We start from the raw sequence: 5,130 nt of genomic DNA, 5'->3' as shown, positions 1-5,130 counted from the left end.
AATAAAGATTCTAAAATCAGATTCAAGTCTATTCAAATCTCAAGATTGCCAAAAATTGATAAAAATATGATTTTCTTCAGAGTTCTGCGCTTTCTGCAAACAAAGAGGTTTTAATATTACAAGAGAATTATATACCCAAACAAACAATAAAACATAAATATAAATTGAGACACAAACACACACCACATACATAATTGCTCAAAATGATGTAGGCAAAGCCGCAATGAACCTAAGTAAAGGCCATGGGGTTGTACCTTCTGTATCGAGAGATAAAGTTTGAATTTAGGTGGGAGCTCCTGTGAATAAAGGTTGTTGGAGAATTAGATCATTCTCAGACTGCAATTAGCATGAACCTGTACCATTGATGTCTCAATGTAGTTAAATTGAATTTGATTCCAACCTTAATGGTGGGGTTAATACTTAAGAAATATATTTGATAACCGAAAACAACACTTAGAAGGAAGCAACTATAAAATTTTCTTTTCAAATTAAAAATGTAAACTGAACTGTTGGTAAAACTTGTATACTTGCTCGGATGCGTCACCTGGCATTTTTATCACTCGAATCTCGAACATCAAATAGTTCTAAAATTCTTCACAATAGTCTCGAAGCTCTATGCCAATAAATGGAGCATGATCTGTTGGGCATGTGTATGTATATGAGTATGTTGATTCAACATTTCATCCAACCACTTCAATGACATTGGATTGAATGTCTTCATATTGTGACCCACCAACTGGAAAAGTAAAATATTACCATCAATACTTAAAACTTCCTAACAGTTTGACAAAATAAAACTATAGATTGAAAAATAGAACATGAAGCTGAACTGCTAAATCATGCAAGATTACGAGTATTTCAAAACATTAACCTAAATTAAGTTGAAAGCTTTGTGAAATTCATAAAGAATTTATGAATTTGAAAGCGGTCGGAACGTCTAGAATTTATGTGTAATAAATGATGCACTTAAAAATGTTAACCTAAATTGAGGTTCAAACCCAAATGATCACAAGAAACACATAAGCAAACCTGAATATACAGAACGGAAAATGTTGAAAAAAATGTGCAAGAGGATATAGTGCAAAAATTCACAAAAGAAAGAGAGCGAGGGGGTAGGAGCTTACCGCAGAACATATATGTGGTTCAGGTACATGAAAACCCTGACAAAAGGGAAAAAGAATCAAAAGAATAACAACGTAAACTAAACAAAAGTTCGAACTGACGCTGAAATCCAATTTTCCATATACTACTTCATTTGAATAAAGCGAAGATCGAAATATTATTTGGAGAATGACGATAATTACAAAAAGTGATCCAAAAACAAACTCAAATGTAACATGTAATAAATTGAACATCTCATTATAAGATCACGTAACAAATAGCGAGAGAGACCTCAAACATTTAACAACTTTGAAGTTTGAACATAAATCCAGTGAACTGAAAAAAGAAAATGAGATTTAAACTTATAATTTATGTCTCATAGATTAAAATTTTACTCTCTGAGCTCCCAATTAGGATCTTACTGAAATCGATCCACCTTCTTTCTCAACAAAAAAAGTTCCTTTTATGTTTGATTCCAAATTCTTAATTTTCTAATGAGGAGACAATTTACCTGTACATGTAAAGACCCATAATCCTAATTGTCATTGTCTCCATCTTAGGTGCTGTTTGTTTTTTTTAATTTTCAGATCTGAAATCTGAATAAGTCCTAATTCAGATTTCAGATGTTTGTTTTTTTATTTTAACAAAATCTGAAATGTGGGCTGAATGAATATATGTCTGAATTGGCTGAATAAGGGCCCAATAATTTCAGACTCTAAAACAAGTCTGAAATGGGCTTCCACCATCTGAAAACATCCAAAAGACATATATACCCAGTGAAATTTAGAAAAATACTTCCCTATCCCCATCTTCATCTTTGCCAGGCACTGTAACCACCACCACCGACCACCACCACCACCATCAATACCACCGCCACCACCATCAACACCACCGCCTCCCACCATTACCACCACCACCACCACCACCATTACCACCACCGAAAACGATTGCTTCAATCTCTATAAATATCACACTGTAATGCTTGCACAAAGAGGGAAAATCGAATATACGTTTCACCAAATAAAAGAATAATCACAATAGAGTTTATAGATTGAGGGTAAGTTTTGAAGATCTGAATAAACATATCTCCATTTTTGGTATATATAATAGATCCCATTCTTCTTCTCAAACTGAAGAAGGAACATTACTGTAAAAAATGGAAAGTGATGCCACTTGATGCTCAACACCTACTTCTACTCGTGCTTTCTATCAAGAACAAAAGATCCATTGATCTTGAAGACCTACTTCAGATTTAAGTTGTTGTATCTTACGACAAATCAGCATCAGAAACCCATCGTTATGATCCTTCTTCAACCCAGGTCGGAGTAAGGAATTGGTGATATGGGGAAAGAAGAAGAACGGAATAATGTAAGGGAAATGCTAAATGTATAAAGAATCTTTGACAAGATTCTTGACAAAATACTAAGTGAACGGTCCCGATCAAAGTCAAACTTTGAAAAACTTTGATCAACTTTTGTCTTTTAGTGAAAATGAGTCATTAAGTCAAGAATTTTGTCAAGGACTTTGTACATGTAGCACTTCCGATAATGTAATGTTCTGTAAGATAAAGGAGTTAGGGTTTGGGTCTTGAGGATGAAGAAGAGAAGAGGCAACAGGTAGAGAAAGGTAATAAAAATGAGTTAGGGTTGGTGTAAAAGGCAGTAAGTAGAGGAATAATGAAATAAAAGTGGGTTAGGGTTAGATAACTGACCAATTGATTATATGTAAGGGTATAAATGTAAAAAAAAAAAATTCAGACACAACCATTCAGATCAGAAAACAAACATACGAATTCAGTCAATTCAGTTTCAGCCAGTTCAGTTTCAGCTAACTCAGATTCAGCTAATTCAGATTCAGTCACAATAGAAAAAACAAACACAATAGTGTTTTTTAGGTATGAAAATCTGTTCAAAAGAGGATAAAGAGCAAAACATGAGAAGAAGAGATGGAAAAGGTGCGATGAAGCCATGATGAATGTGCTTTTTGACAAAACATGATAAAAATATATTTTCTTGCTTGATTTTTTCCCTTTCTGAAATCAACTTTTCCAGGTGATTGTCATTGATGCAGGAATTTTTATTACTCTCAAACAGACGAACATAAACTACACATTTAAGAAAGAGAATTGTAGGTTCAATACCATACACTTCAAGGTCTCTGTTGGACATGGATAAGGCACAAATATCTGCTCCAAATATAATGAAAGATACAATGATATCAATCAATTATAAACCCTAATACACATAAAATATGAAGAGGATAACGAAAACTTACATGATTAAGATTTAGGACACCTAAATCTATAAATCCCTCTTGTCAACCTAAAACGGCTGGCCTCTTGGGTGAGAGATTAGAGTGGGAAGGCAAGACAAAAGAAACCACAAATCAGTGAACATGAGACAAAATGTTCTCACCCCTTGATTTCATAATTTGAGGCACCTGCCATTTTGCAATACTGTACCAATCCCAACTCACAAAATTATTCTGTCCAATTGAAGGAGAAGATGAATCAAGTAGAAGATGAAGAAAACGTGAAGAGATTTAATACAGAAGTCCAAGAATTTACTTTTTAATCGATTGAGGAATTGATGAAAAAGATGAAAGGGGTAAATCTGCAGAAACTAATGAAATCCATAAAATTAGACAAAAAAATTTAAGTGTTATGGAGATTGACATGATTTGATGGGTTTCCAATGAAAAATGAATTTGATTTTGTTTTGATGATTTTTTTCAATGGTTGATGCCTTGATGGTGTTTCTAGAGAGAAAAGTTTAGAGATCTATTTCCTAGGGGAGAAGAAGAAAGAGGTGAGAATTTCGAGAGGTAGGGCTTCAGTGGTAAAGTCGACTAAGGAAGGAAGAGAATACAAAGAGATAGTAACCTCGCCGATTTAATGTACCGTTTCATTGACGGATAGGATCCTACGGCTAGATTCAGGGGATGAGACTCAAAGGTCAAAATTGGAACACAACTCTGATCTTCTCCTAGTCACCTTACATTTGAACGACCACGATTAAAAGATAAGAATTTTGGTTGTCTTATGTCTACGTGGCTGTCAAGTCAGCATCCAACTAAACATTAAGTAGCATTTATTTTGTCCCAGTCAGCACTAACCCACTCTGTTTTGTTATATAGATTTTTTAGTTTTATAAATATTTGTTTTAGTTCATTCGACGGTGTAAAATGCTATTGCCAAAGTTGCGCTTTAGGGTTGTGTGTATGATGATGATTATCATCATATATGCATACTTGAGTCTTCGTCGTCGTAGAAGAAATGCAAATCTCAATATAATGTCTCATATTGATCGAGACCAAGAGTGAATAAGTGTCTTAAAGAGGATGTATATATTTAAAGAGTGGTTGTTACTATCATGAACAACTGCGACTGAAACGAGATCCGTTGCAACGTTTGTGTGTTGTTGTGTGGTTAAAGGTCAGTTGACAAACGACATGTAAAGGTAGAAGAACAAGTTGCTATTTTTTTTAAATATTGTTGGTCATGACCAACGTAATTTCAATTTAGTTCTTCAATTCATTCGATCTGGAGAAACTGTGAGTAGGTATTTCCACTTAGTTTTAACATCCTTACTTAGACTCTACAAAGATATTGTAAAACCAGCAACAACTCTCCTGCAGCGGAAATCGTCGAAAATCTTGGCATGATAACTTCAAGGTTAGTTTAGGAATTGAAATTAACTTATCTTGTTAAATTTTATTTACTTAATTAGTTTTATTGACACTATGTGATATCACATAGGATGATGTTGGTGCAATTGATGGTACACATATAAGAGCAACTGTTCCTATCAAGAACCAACCTAGATATCGAAATAGGAAGGGTTTCATTTCTCAAAATGTTCTTGTAGCTTGTGGATTTGATCTGAAATTTCGTTACGTACTTGTCGGATGGGAAGGGTATGTTCATGATGGTCGTCTATTAAGATGTGCAGTCACTTATTCTAGACGAAAACTAACTGTTCCAATAAGTAGATAGTTTGATTTAGTTATATATTCACTGAAAGGTACTGC

At 34.1% G+C, this 5,130-nt stretch overlaps 1 long non-coding RNA gene across 1 annotated transcript; it reads right to left on the bottom strand.

Moving 5' to 3' along the window:
• Positions 1-606: 606 nt before the first annotated feature.
• On the bottom strand, positions 607-3,504 carry LOC147558677 (uncharacterized). Its single transcript, XR_015233516.1, has 3 exons — positions 3,376-3,504; positions 1,125-1,160; positions 607-736 (listed from the first exon to the last, which is right to left on the bottom strand). It is a non-coding gene; the product is annotated as an uncharacterized LOC147558677 (long non-coding RNA).
• Between the last annotated feature and the right edge of the window lie 1,626 nt (positions 3,505-5,130).

Source organism: Eschscholzia californica, unplaced genomic scaffold, assembly GCF_041429995.1.
Source record: "Eschscholzia californica isolate CP2 unplaced genomic scaffold, dmEscCali1.0.p SCAF_2, whole genome shotgun sequence".
Lineage (NCBI taxonomy): Eukaryota > Viridiplantae > Streptophyta > Magnoliopsida > Ranunculales > Papaveraceae > Eschscholzia > Eschscholzia californica.
Note: the sequence above shows the minus strand (reverse complement) of the source record. Positions and strands in the feature narration are given on the sequence as shown.